Source organism: Poecile atricapillus, chromosome 1 (genome assembly GCF_030490865.1).
Source record: "Poecile atricapillus isolate bPoeAtr1 chromosome 1, bPoeAtr1.hap1, whole genome shotgun sequence".
NCBI lineage: Eukaryota > Metazoa > Chordata > Aves > Passeriformes > Paridae > Poecile > Poecile atricapillus.
Window position 1 is genome coordinate 63,617,666 of NC_081249.1, and position 15,055 is coordinate 63,632,720.

A 15,055-nucleotide genomic window follows, 5' to 3' on the forward strand; every position below is an offset into this window, starting at 1 on the left:
AGTCTGGACAGACAACATCCACAGACATTCCCTCCCCTACTAAGTAGATCACATTGTCATAGAAAGAGATCGGGTTGGTCAAGCAGGACCTGCTTTTCATAAACCCGCACTGGCTGGGCCTGAGCCCTTGGTTGTCCTGCACATGGCACGTGATAGCACTCAGGATGATCTGCTCCACAACTTTCCCCAGTACTGAGGTCAGGCTGACAGGTCTGTAGTTCCCCAGATCACCCTTCTAACCCTTCTTGTAGATGGGCATTACATTTGCTGATTTCCTGTCAATCAGGACTTCTCTGATAAACCAAAACAGCTGGAAAAGGGTTGAAAGGGGGTTGGAAAGATATTTTGCCAGTTCCCTCAATACTCTCAGGTGCATCACATCAGGGCACATAGATGTGTGTCTAACTGGGACAGAAGGTCATTAACCCTTTCCTCATGGATTATGGGGCCTTCACTCAGCTCCTCATCCCTAACTTCCAGCTGTCATTGCTGGGTATCCTGGGGGCAGATGGCTTTGGTGTTAAACACTGAGGCAAAAAAGGCATTAGGTACCTCAGCATTTTCCCCATCCCTTGACACTGTGCTACCCTGTGCATCCAACAAAGAATGGAGACTCCTTAGCCATCCTTTTGCTGCCAATGTATTTATAGAAGCTTCTTCTTCTGAAGTGTCACTCCTTCCCCAGAGAGGAGGAAGTTCCACTGGATCTTTTACTTTGACAGACCAAGATGCAGAAAGTGCCAAAAGGGAAACCTTAGAGAAATTTTCAGCCCACTCACCCAGAAAGCCCATCCTCTCTAGCTAGAAGGGAGCCATTTGGACTGCTGTCTGAGCCACTTGTACAGACAGTGATAATCCAAGTAAACCATGTTTGTTACTTCTAACTCAGGCAATACAGCTCACCTTTTTGGAATATAAACCAAGAAAGATAACACAGCATTTTTATATATCGCTACACCATTAGACCCAAAAAGACAGCTCTCTGCTTTTTAAGGGGTTATTATTTTTCTGATAAAAATAATAAATAAAGAAACTTATTCTTTGTATTTCCACTGCAAGCATACTTTCTGGACAAAATTTGTTTCTTCTCAAATACCTCTCCCCAAAGGGAAAACAACCCAAATTTTCTGGCTTTCAAAAGATGTTTTTAAAATATGCATTTTTGATAACCTGTTTTGCTCTAATTAAATTGCTGTTAAAAAAAAAGAAAATAAGTGAAAAGCTGCTAATATGACAGCTAAGTACCTTCACCAGGATTTAAGTCATATAAACAGATTTTATAATGTGTGTTCTGAAAAGTTAAATTTTTGGCTGACAAGTGTCACTGATCACAATTCTGGTCAAGCCACTGGGGAAATTACCATGTTAAAAGGTGTATGTATAATGCTGGGTGTAACCTATATATAGGTGTAAATGCTGAAGACCTACCATGATGGCATTGTGGTGTGTGGAATAAAAGCTAATTTTCAGAGAAAGATATTTGCTGTATTACCAGGTAATTTTAATCAAAAGAATTTCTGCTTTGGAAGGAAAAAAAAAAAAAAAAGAAGGTGGAAAAACACACACATACTGTTAATAATAGTTTAAAAAATGGAACAGCTCCCCTGGCTTGTTTAGGTAAGTGCATGGTTTTTACAAACTAGTCTGGAAGAAAGTCTAGATGAAAATGAGTACAGGTTTTTAGGGGAGGAACCTGCAACCTGAGTCCAAAACAGGCCAGAGGGATATGCTGTTGTTTTCTTCATATAGAAAAAAAGGCAACAAACTGAAGTCCAAGTCTCCTCATCCTGTGAGATGCTTATTATAGCATTTACCAGAGGTAGACTTTGTCTTTTGTGCTAAACACAATGAATAAATAGGAAAATCTATTCACAGTAAAGAGTACAGAAGATTATCAGCCTTCTCCTACCCTCTGAAACTGTTTAGACTTACTGCAGTTTTGGGTAAACTGTTCTCTTTTCTGGGACAAAAATAGCGCTAATGAAAGATTTGTCATGGTGTGTGTATGTTTATCTGCTCTATGCTCCTTCAGACCCCACACAGTCTTTCCTCTGACTGTCATGACCTTTAGATCAAATCCCTCCCTGGAACATGTGAACCTGATTTATCTAAAGTTGTATTCCCATGTTATTGTTTGTACCCTGCCAAAATATATGTAAAACACTGTGAAGCCAGACAGCCACTTCTTCCATCAGCTTGCATTTCACCATACAAACAGTGATGCCTAGCACAGTCAGCATCCATGGGTTTAAATTTATGCTTCATCATTATCTGTCCATAATCATAGTATTTGCACAATATTTTAATAATACAGATAACATTTGATCTGGACATGAAATAAAAAACTTGTTTGAGCTGATGTGGCTGTCTGATCTTGGCATCATGCCAACACTAAACTCCTGACAAAAGCTGATTGGGGTTTTTAATGAAGAAGAGGCTCTGAACCATCTTTCTGCATGCTCTAGAGGAAGTCCATCACATCTGGGGTCTGTTGCCTGCTGCGGCAGGAAGCACTGGGAATGAAGATCTACATGGAAGCACAGGACAGCTCAAGTGCCAGTCATGAGGTCCATGTGTGTTATTAACCAGCAGCTCCACAAGCATCTCAGCTCCAGATTTTGCCATGTTAATCCTGATGGGAAGAGATCCAAAAGAGTGTCCACAGACTCTGCATTTGTACTGTCCCCACTGGTTCTGTCTCTGTTTTGTTTACTGATACCTAACTAGAGATTAAAGTTTTAATTGTTTACATGGATGTTGCTTGTAACCAAATCTTGTAAAAAACTGAGTGTCCTAAACTGAGTTTCCTGACACTGAGTGTCAGGAAAAGCAGAGGTGATAGTGTACAGAAAACTTTCTGTCTATAAAAAGAAAGCCAGATTATGAAGTAAGTTTCACTGAAGGTAGGCTTCATTCATTCTGTTCCCGTTATTTAAGAAGGGGCTTATCTCTTCAGAGACTTGAATATGCACAAATTTCATGACATTTACTTATTGATATGGTTAAGTTATCAACAATGTCTTTTGAGAACTGCAGTTTTTTTCTGAACTTTTTTGCCTTTTACCTCAGAATGCACTGCTTCTCTGAAATAAAATAGAGATGACAAGTCAGTTGTACGTAACCTTCTGCGTGTTCATCTATGAAGTATTGCAGACTTACAGAGTATTTTATCTAGGCTTCGAAAATGACTGCAGTGCCACAAGCTCTGCAGCTTTTGGCATCTTATGTTGGCAGGATAATTACAAAATAAATGCAGCAAAAGTATTTTTTGTTGGACTCAGTTTTGCCTCTGCAGACTGAGTCTCTTGATTCTCACTGTAGTGTTGTAAATCATTATCTCTAGTAAAGCTGAATGATAAAATAGGAGCTGTGACACAGATTGGTAATCTTTCATGCTTAAATCCCATCTGGATTTGTTTGATGTCCATTGGTCTTCATAATCATCCTTTTGTCTTCTTTCCATCAGTGTGTGGAGCTACCTATTATGCATTTCTTTATTCCTCCCATAGGACACGTCTGCATGTCAGCATTACATTGTATATGCAAAGCTGTGTAGGTTTGGCTTTGTTTGGTTTTTATGGTTTTATGATTTAACATTGTGGAATTTATATATATATTTATGGCAGTTACAGAGCTGTAGAAACATCAGAACTTGGAAGAGGTCCCTGGAGGTCATCTAGTCCAAAGCATCTGCTGAAAGCAAGGCATAAACTGCTCAAGCCTGAAGCTTTGGAGTTAAATCAAGTTGTTCAGGACCTTGTCTGATCAGATTTGAAAGTATTTAAAGGTGGCAATTTATGGTGTATTTATGGGCAATGTGTGCCAGTGCTTACCCACTGTAATGGTGAAAAACTGCTTCCTCATCTGCTGTGAGAATTTCCCATGTCCGAAATTGTGATCTTTCCCTCTTGTTTCACTGAACACCTTTGAGAAATCTGCGCTCTGTCTTCTCTATAATTCTGCTTTAGGTGCTGGAAGGCTGCAGTTGCTCCTGCAGCCATGGTCTTCTCACTCGACCCTCTGAACTCTCTCAGGTTTGTCAATATCACTCTTGTACTGACATTCCCAAAACTCAACACAAATGTATGGATGTGGATGATGATGAGTACTTAGCTGGCTGGAAGAAGAATTTCTGTCAGCCTGACAATTCATTTGCTTTTATTAAACTTGACAAGGTTCTCACTGGCACCCTTCTCCAGCCAGTGAAGGTCTCTGTGAGTCGTAGCCCTGCCCTTCAGTGTATCAGTCATGGTCATCCCACTGGGCAGTTTCTGCTGCACTGTCAGTGGTAGCCCATCCAGTCCCGTGGGCTTGTGTAGGTGCAGCTTTCTGCATCCCTGACTCACTCTTCTAGTGTGATTAGTAATTTTCTCCTCAAAACTTTGCTAGATACAGACACATGGCAGGCCTAACAGAACATCTTGTGAGTGATGACCTTGTGACTGAAAGCACTGAAGAGTTTATTCCAATTGGCAGATCTTTCCAGTTACAAGAGACAGGAATTTTTCTAGTCTGTCCTGAGTAACTCCTGAATTGTTTTAAGAAGGTTCTGTCTTTCCTTCTTGATTGATTGGGCTATGGGAGATACCCACAACAATATCCCTTTAGTTAGCTTCTCCTGACCCATAAGCTCCTGAGTTTCTCACCCTCTGCTCCCTCACAAACACGCACAAATTTGTGCCACTCCATTGCTTAGAGTACAAACATTATTGCCATCTTCCACCCTTCCATAAAGAACCTGTATCCAGCCATGAGAGCTCTGGACCCAACTGCCTCATCATATCTCTAAATCATCGTTATCTTTAAATCATGGTTTTACATCCTGAGAGTGCTGAGGTCTTCCAGGAGTGATTTCAGGTTCAGCAGCCTGAGCTTTGGCACTGGTCATCCCATCTGCCCAACAGAATGGAGTTGCCCAGATGTCGCAAAGACAGTCCCACCTCACAAAGGGCTTAAGAAGCAGTTTCAAACAGTGTGTTAACTACTGCAGAAATCAGGTTGTTGTTTCTCCTGTCAATCTGAGAAGTCTTACTGCAGTAACATATTCTTCATAGGAAAACCATTCCATGCTTTTGTTCATTCTTGTTACCCCCATTACCTTTCTGTGCTATGTGCTTTTTGAACTAGAGGGTCCATAAATACATGTCATTTTTGGAGATTTAGATGCACTGTACAAATGTACAGAACAGCTTGAAGGTGTTTTCCGTTTTATTCTCTGTTTCTCTCCTAGTAATAGAACTTGTTGCTTTGGCTGCAGGTGATCACTGAGGTACCCTTTTCATAGATATTTACATAGCCCTAAAGTCCAATTCCCAAGCAGAAAAAGTCAGCTGAGACCCTACTCTCATGTATGCAAAATCAGATACTTTTAAAATGTAATTAATTTTAGAAGTAGCTATGTTGAATTTCATCTGCCTTTTTATTGCCCAATTGCTGTCTATTATGAGATTTTTCTGTAGCTTCCCCAGGTGTTCATCATCTTTATTGTGTTGGATGCTTAATAACCTCAGCAAACTCCCATCTCACAAAGCCCCCATTTTTCCAGGTTTAAGTCATGCTGAGCAATGTAAGCTTGAGTACAAATGCCTGCATGACTCCACTGCCAACCTCCTTCCACTGTCAGAGCTGGCTATTTATTTCTACCGTCTGTTTCCTGCCTTTTAATCAGCCCTTTATTCACATAACCTTACCTCTTAAACCATCACACCAGGATTTCTTTTAAGGGCTTTGATGAAGAGCTTTGGAAAACTGTTCTTAGCTCTACACACCTATTTGTTGATGCCTTCTGAAGCCGCAAACAGATTTAAAAGATGAGATTTCCTTTTATAAAATCATGTTGACTCTTCCCAAAAAAGAATCCTCAGAATCCTCTGTTTGGATAATGACTTGTTTCTCATCTGAGCTCAAGTGTCATTTGAGTACAGAGCAATCTTCCCTGTGGCATTCTTTCCCAGCTTCCAGGACTCGGCATAGTGCAAATTGCTAAATTTACACAGAGTCCGGACTTCCTGAGCCAAAAACTGCTCAGATCACTGTGTGACCAACTGCTACATTGTGCTACCAATGGATTTATCCTCCTTCAATTTGTTGAATCTCTCTTAATTCCTCGGGTTTCCACAGCAGCTCAGGGCAGTAAGCAGCACTGAATTCATTCCCTTCATGAGAAGAAAGTCACATTTATTTGCAGCCTTCACCCAGACAATTTTCATCAAGCACTTTCTGTTCTAGAAGTCAATGCAGGCTTCTGGGCCATGTTGTCTCAGTAGCTGGGGAGGATTGTGTCCCCCTGAGCTCAGGAACCAACGGGTTGTGAGATAGCTGTGGAGGAACCCGACTGCTTGCTTTGGAAAGCCTTGCAGCCTCCCAGGGTATAAATCCTCTGGCAGAATATGTCTTCAGCAGTAAATGGAAGTGGGACAGTGAAGCAGGTTCAGACACTGGATTGTTTGAGTGCTTGTTGTCTCTGTTTTGGACCACTTCAAGCAGCTTTCACCAAGACACTTCCTGGTGGTGCTCTTCACCTCTAGGACTGTTCCCACTACAGGAGAGGCTACACCAAGCTTTGGCCTCTCTGTCTCCAATGCTCTCCCACCAGGCTTTTTGCATCTTCCTGTCATCCCACGTTCCCTTGGACTTCCCACACCAACCCAGCCTGTCAGGGTCATTCTGTCAAAAACACCTCTCAGCTGAGCTGCAATGCAGGCCTCACTTCAGCACTGTGGGCTGGCTGTGTCCGAGAGCAGCACAGATCCTGCAGCAGTCCAGGAGGGAAGCCAGGCCAGCTGCAGTGTGCTGTGTCTGGTGACCTGTGGGGCATCTCTGAAGCGTGTGGATACAACTCAGTGCTGGGCTGGCCTTGAAGCTCAATAACAGTATTCAAACTGCTATTCTTTTTTTTTTCTTTTTTCTTTTTTCTTTTTTTTTTTTTAATAATTTACACATAAACAGTGTTGCTTCAATTTGGCCACAGAAGGGGAGTCTTAGAGGACTTCACAGCTGTGCAGGTGCATCCTGCCCCTGCTGTGGCTCAGCCTCCTGCATTAAAGCACGCTGGCGTTTTAATCAGATGTCCTTTTCGATCCCTTTCCTCCTGAATATATGGTGCATAAGATGGAAAGATAGCTTGGTCGGTGGAGGCCATTAATCCGATCTGCCCGTCATAAATGAAAACCGCCGAGCTGATGGCACATAATGAAACGGCGATGGGAAGGGAGATGGCCAGAGATGGCCGCTGGGTAGGAACGCCCGCGGGGCTGCGCCGTGTCCGTGTGTGTGTGGCAGGCCCTGTGTATGGTGGGTCCTGCGCGTGGTGTGTCCCTCCGTGTGGTGTGTCCCTCCGTGTGTGTGGCGTGTCCGTGTGTGTGGCGTGTCCCTCCGTGTGGTGTGTCCCTCCGTGTGGCGTGTCCCTCCGTGTGGTGTGTCCCTCCGTGTGGTGTGTCCCTCCGTCTGTCACGTCCGTCCGTGTGGCGGGGCCCTGCGTGTCCCGTGTTCCCGGCGTGTGGCGGGGCCCTGCGTGTCCCGTGTTCCCGGCGTGTGGCGGGGCCCTGGGTGTCCCGTGTTCCCGGCGTGTGGCGGGGCCCTGTGTGTCCCGTGTTCCCGGCGTGTGGCGGGGCCCTGTGTGTCCCGTGTTCCCGGCGTGTGGCGGGGCCCTGTGTGTCCCGTGTTCCCGGCGTGTGGCGGGGCCGTGCGCCGGGAGCCGCCGGCCCGGGCGCGCCCCCAGCGCCCCCCGGCGGAGACAGCGCGCACGGTGACAGCGCGCCGAGCTGCCAGCCCCGGCGGGGCACCGCGGGGACCTCGGGCTCTGGCTCGGTGCCCTGCTGCCCTCGCAGCCTCCGTGCTCTGTGTTTCAGCCCGAGCTGCTGGCGGCGGCCGTGCTGCGCTCCCGGCCCGCGGCTCTGCCTCTCTGGCCTCCCTTCCAGCGCCATCCAGGGAGCGGCTCCGTGACCCGAAGGGCTCCGCCGTGTGCTTTCCCTGCGCCGGAGCCAAGGGCGAGGAAGCGGCCACAGCCCACGGGGCTGCTCTTGGGATGGAGCCGAGCATCCGCTGTGAACGAGCCCCTGAGCACGGCTCGGTAAGCCGGCTGCCTGTCACGAATTCCTCTGTTTACTTTGATGAAAATTTCAGCCCTCCTGGTACGGAGATAATCTGCTAAGTATGACCCAACTCCTGCCAAGACAATGCTTCTTGTGAGGTTAGCAGTGCTGCTGGAGAGCTCCTGCTCCTTAGGTGTAATGAACCTGGGGACAGGGCTGCCCGGAACAGATACTCCTTAAGAATGCAACACATAATACCGATTTTATAATTCCTCTTGCTTCCATGAATTAACAGCCATTTTTTGCAGCTCACATGTACTGTCGTATGGACATATTTTTGTTTAAACTGGGCTGTGATTAGGAGCAAGAGGGTTTTTTCACATGGTTTGCCATGACATGGTTATGAGTCCCACTTTTTCCTATTTTTGCGGGGGGTGGATTTGTCACAAGAAAGCAAAGCTTTAACTAATTACACAGTGCCCCTGCTTATGGAATTTGACTAAATGCCAGTGTTCCCCTGTCATGCCATGTAAAGCCACAAAAATGCAGCCTCTGCCCTTCAGGTTTCTCTCCCTGACATTTTGCTGCCTTGCTTTCTTTCAAGAGTTGATTGCCCTGTGGCTTTCCCATAGGATGGGTGAGGATGCTGGTTGTCACCCTGCCACATGTGTAAAGACTCTGCAGAAGTTTTGAAGAAAGGACTTCTGGGGCTGCTTGAGGCAGCAACAGATAGAACCACTGCCAGGTCTGCGGCTGCCAGAGAGCTGGCCATGAGGTCAGGGTAGTGCTGGGATAAGCCAGAGGGCAGGAGAGGAGCAGAAAGATGGGAACCATCTGTGACCCTCCTCCAATTTTCTAGCCCCAGATGGTGAACCAGCTTCAGGCATGTGGGGCTGTGCAATGTCCCACTCTTTGAGAGATTAAGATGAGATAGGGAATGTGGAGGGAAGCCATCAACCCTGGGCGATAAGGATGCAGAAGCTGTCAGGTTGCCAGCAGGGCCCAAATGCACAGTGTTTTCCAGGTTTCCAGGATAATCTTTGCTCCAGGCAGGTTTGCTTTTCCAACCACTGTCCGTGCAGATGAGTTCTTTTTGGATTTATGCTGCCTGTCCCCACAGATGCTCTTCTTCCCTCCCTCCCTCCCTCCCTCCCTCCCTCCCTCCCTCCCTCCCTCCCTCCCTCCCTCCCTCCCTCCCTCCCTCCCTCCCTCCCTCCCTCCCTCCCTCCCTCCCTCCCTCCCTCCCTCCCTCCCTCCCTCCCTCCCTCCCTCCCTCCCTCCCTCCCTCCCATCTTCCTCATCTTCCTCATCTTCCTCATCTTCCTCATCTTCCCGTTTCTTTTACAGTACAGCACTATCTCCTCCTTGGCCAGCATGAGCCTGGACGTGCTTCCATTCTGCCAGCTGCACCAGCTCCCTGACACAGGCCTTGTCTCCCCACTTCAGACCCATCTCAAGTCTGAGGCTGCACTTGCAGCTCTGTCCAGAAGGAAACAGGACAGGACCCAGGGCTCCTTTCCTTTCCTGCCCACTCCTCTCTTTAGCACCTCCTCACTAAATCCACAGGATTTGGTATTTACCTTGTCTCTAGCAGACTGCAAGGGGCAAAACTCTGCTTTCAGCATACCTGGGAGTCATTCAGTGGCACCACAGGGATGCAGCTGGTGGTGTGCTCTGTTCTCTGCAGTGGAGGCTCGTTGTCTCTCAGACATGCCAGGTCACCAGAATATTTTCTGATTATGCCATTTTTGGTAGATGGCCCAAAAGAAAATTGGCTGCTCTCTGGAGTGACAGCTAGATTGCAGCCTGATATGAATGAAGAGCATAGCAAGATGGAACATATTTTTGTTCCAGGCCTTCTCTGCTGATGTGTTAACTTTGGCAGCATCATTTGGAGAAAAAAGTGAATTAATCTGATTGGAGTTGTGTACAAAAAAGACTGGGGGAAGGAACAGAGAAAAAAAAAAAAAAAGATGTGTGAATCTATGTTGATTATTTTGAAGCCATAAACAAGTGGCATCAGAAAAGACTTTGACAACCATATGGACTTTCAGAAGTGCGAAATCTGAAAATGATGTGCAATCATGTAAGGGCTGGCATAAAAAAAAAAAGAAAAGAAGACAAGATATGGATGGATGATATGTACAGACAGCATACTGCAATCTGTGATACAGGAGTTAAGATTCTGGGTAAATGAAAAAATATTACCTTGAAAAATAATTTATATAAATGAAATAAAATTAAATTAAATTGCATAAGAAAATTCTCCCAAAGGTAATAGAAATAACAGTCAATCCTATTTCTTATTGCTGGTTTTCAGAACTAGACTCTGGGGACCAGCAGTCTCAAGGACTGAGCAACAGCTTTCCACTGAAATAATCATTGTTTTTCTGGGAACCTTCACTGGAGATGCCACATGCAATCAGGATTTTATACGGGGCAAGAACCACAGGTACAAGAGTGCAGGTCCTGCTGAAGGGCATCAGCTGCTCTGACTGAGGTCAGGAGCTGCTGTGGCAGTGCAAGGTATGTCCCCTGACGTTCACCAAGGGGACACTTTTATCCCAGAGCTTGGGAAGTGCTGCCTGAGAGGCAAGTAGGATGGCAAGAAAGCAGATTTGCAAACTGTGTAGCTTTGGTGTAGCACGTTTCCACACAAGCTGTATGTGCATGTGGCAGGGACAGCCCCATGGGCCACTTGGAGTTGCGGGATGTAACACACACCAGAGGGGTTAAGTGCTGCTCTGCAGGGCTATTGGCAGGGACAACCCATCAGATCTAGCCAAGGGCCACCACGCTACCTCTGGTCTTACCTTCGAGGAGGAGAGAAACTTGAGACATCTGGGCTCTCTGGGGACTAAATTTCAATGCCAGCACTCTGAGCCTTTTTACAACCTGAGTGTTTGATGCCTTTCCACTTTAAGTTATCACAGTGCACAATAATGTGAGACACAAATTGTGGCAAAATACTTTTCAGGTTTGATTTACAAATGGCTCTGATTTGCTTCTGATTTCAGCTTCCCCTCTGGCACCATTCCAGGTCCAGATTCTGGTTTGTATTTCTTGCCACTTCACGAGAGAATGGGAAAAGCAGATGAAAGGTGAAGAACTGAAAATGGGAAACGAACCAGCTATGCCATCTTAAAGAAGCAGGAACAAAAGTAGTCTGAACTCTCAGATGGGAAATTATTTTTCATGGGAAAGTACAGATCAGGGAAAGAGTTGGCTTTTATGTATCAATAGGGGTGTATGATGGGATTAAATAGATGATGCATATGAAATGAATCTGTTTGCGTAGCTGGAACACTGAAAAAGCACAGCTTCTGTGCACTGTATATAATATACACTATCCCATGATACTTCGAGTCCTCTCCCCACTCTGAAATATTTCCATCAGACTTCAGTCTTTAAGAAGTCAATACACATCCAAAAATGTTCACATACATCTTAATTTTTTCTATATAAGTCTTCTAAGTATACCCTTCCTTTTCTTCCCTTTGCCTCCCACCCAGCAATCCTTTGTTGTTTGGTGACATTAGCATGGTCACCAGTAAATTTGGTGTCTCAGGGTCTCTTTTTACCACTGAAGGTTGTATGTGCAGTTAGTCCTAAGTGGTTCCAGCCAAAAAGTGTCACTGAAGAGAATGTGATGAACTGTATAGAGAAACATTTTTATTTATTTTTTTTTGCTATTTGGAAAGAAAACTGAGAATACTTTAAGATGCTGTGATCTGTATTTTCAGACTCTGGAGTGACAGGCCTAAAGAAAAGCATATCAAGACGCCTCGTTATTTCTTTATTTAATGAGGTATGGGGTTTAGCTGAAGAATTTAAATGATTGACTGGGAAGTATTTGAAATCCTTGAGGGTCATAAAGATCAAGGCAAATGGATCAATCCAAAATAATTAATTTTGACACTGTGACAACTGCTAGTGCTTTCTTTTTTCCCCTCAAACAATCTATGAGTATTTTTTCTCTTCTTGAAATGCTGAAGTAAAGAGTCTTATTTTCCAAGGAACTGCAACATTAAACATCCCCATATTTGACAAGAGCTTTTAAAGAAGGCTATAGCTGTTCTATTTCTAAAACAAAGGAAACATGAAAAAAGAAAAATTTCTTAATTCAGGATTCATTCATTCATTCATTCATTCATTTGCTGGTCCTTTGACACTTTTTCCTAATTAATAAAGTTGTTACGTGACCAAGCAGCAGCAAATAGACATTAAGCATGGGGGCGGGGGGGAAAGCATTAAGAAATGAATGTCTTACATTTAATTAAAACAGTCATGCAGAGATCATATGTGCTGTGCCACATCTCAAGCAGAATCAGTGCATTGTCGTGCCCTCGAAGAAGCAACCTTCACCAGACCAATTAGCTTTTTAACGCTTTTTCCTCTCTATTACAAATAGTGTATCCGATGAAACAAGGTTGTTTAACAGTTTAATTTTGTTTTATTCCAGAAAACAGATTTACTGTTTCTGAACTTACAACCTCAGGGGCTGGGAATACAACAGTGCTTGAAAGGCATCTCTGGACAAAACTGCACAGAGAACAACTCCATAAAAAAGATCAGCAGCCATCCTGTAGTGAATGGTGCATGCCTTCTGTGTGGCTTCACACAAGACCTTCAACCATGAGGTGTCCCAGACTTCCCAAGGAAAAATTGAGAATAACCTTGTGTCACCAAGCATAGTTCTAATATAGTTCTGCTTACCACAGAGAAACATAAGCAAAACAATGTTATTTTATTAGGTGCCTATTCCAGCAGACTTCTGCTTAAAGGAGGAGAAGGCAGTGCTTGTTTTCTGTAGGAACTGGCTCTGCACTACAGCCCTGAAAGCTCAGCTTTCCTGCCTGGTTCCAGCTCTGTCAGAAGGAGCTAATGGCTGGATACCAGTCAGACAACATGCTGATGGAAGAGATGTCAGCTTCCCAAAATTACTGCCTCTCTGGGAATTATTTTAACTCTCTTGATCTCCAAGAACTACCATGCCTCAGAGAGGAATATTTCAGAGTTGAGGGGAAAAAGAGAAGAACCAGCTTGGAAAGCAAACAACCTACACTGGAAGCCAATACTTGTTCATGTGGTTGTGTGCTTGCCTGCTCCCATGGCCTGAGCTGGCTTTTGGCTCTACTCTTTGGAGCAGTCTGAACAAAGATAATCCCCAAGCAGTGAATCCCACCATGCTCAGAGGACTGCAGGTGCCCTGGTCACCACTTTAACTGAAGAAATTCCATGTATCTTCTTTGTGAATTTGTCTTATGTTTAGCTCCATCAGGATCAGCAAGTTAACTTTTCAGGTTCCCATTTCTGGGACATTCTTCTCCCCTGACTTTTTTTTTGTTCTGCTACTTCCTTGTTCTTTACATCTGTATGAACAGTTGCAATAACACAGAATAAAAAATTCAATTTTAATTTCCCTGAGCTGTAAGGGTGATCCTATCAGCCTGCCTTGATCTGATATGCAAGGCCTGGGTGACCATCACAAATAAGACGTTTCAAAAGCTGCGGTGTCCTGCAGAGCTGAGGGTCTGTGAAGAGCCCTTTCCAGTTCTGTCCTTCCTGGAAAAATATTTGTTTAGTATCTTGGATTCTTATTCAAGTGCTGGGCTGGCCATGCCACTGCTAGGGAGATCCAGAGCCAGAGCTATTAGCACCCAGCATTAACACTGGGCAGGAATTCTTTTGGCTCTGCAGCAAGGTTTCCCTGACACCTCTTGTCCCCAGTTTTCTCTGTTGCCTCAGCAGAGGCAACAATTTAATGGGGATCAACCCCAGCAGGGTGGAGCACCATTACATTCCAACACCAGTGACTCAGAGGGGGCAACTGTTCCCATGGGAATGAAATCCCACTTTTTAATGGCAGGCACATCTAATATACCTCTTCTAGGAGTGTGTGTGGAGACTCCTCCCTTCACTGGGGACTCCCCTCAAGGCTGAGCAGAATAGATTTGCCCACAGTTGTTGGTATGGCTGAATAACATCAATCTCTATTTAATTGTTTTGCTAGCTTTAATATTGCTGTTTCAATATTGCTTCAATAAATAGTGCACTGCACTAGTAGTTATAACTATCTGTACTGTGTAGTAAATCATTCTGATTAAGGTATTTTAGTCTAATCATTATAATTATCACCATCAATAAAATAAATAATCTACTTTATTCATATAAATATATTTGGTTTTCCTTTTTTAATCTTGCGGTCCAAATTCACACAAAGATTCAATTACAGCAATGTAATCTCTTCAACATAAAGTCTTGGGCAAAGACTGGATCCATCTGCACCTAGATTTCTCTGAGGAGAAGTTTAGAAAGCTGGGGGGTTCTTTATGCACCTCATGACTCAATGAGAGCACTTCTCTAATAAACTTTGTCGGGAGCCTCTGTTCTGCTTGCGACACCTACATCAGGAGAGGGCGGAGAACAGGGATCTCGGCTGGGAGGGTGCCACACCAACAAATGCCATCTCTGACAGTGAAATCTTGATAGAAAGCCATTAAGAAGAGGCCTTCTAATTAGTGCTTTCCCCTTTTCTTGCAGCTGCAGCTTTGCCCAGCAGCCTTCCCACTGCATGTTTGACGCTGTATCTGCCCATAGCTCACCCATAGCACCGAGCGCAGACCTCCCTCTGTGAAGCACATACACCGGTAGATAATCCAGATCAGTTTACCTCTGTGTACCTGGCAGCATGCTACTGTGCACTGACCAAGTATCAGAAGAGTTTGTGGTTAATTAGGATCAGATTAATCCCTGCTGACTGCCTGTCTCTGTGTAAAAAGGGCACTAGAGGTTAGAAAGTATTTAAGTACCTTAAATGTCTACTTGCATAATGTAAAAACCTACTGAAGATCCAGACTTTGTGCTTGAAAGTGTTGATGTAAAATAATTTACCCCTAGAGGCATTTGAATGTGCTTCTTATCCTATCAAAGCTAAAGAATCCATTAAAAATTTCCCAGGATAAAATGTAATAAATACTGGACCATGGAAAATAATAAACCTGCAGAACAGTGGAGACATC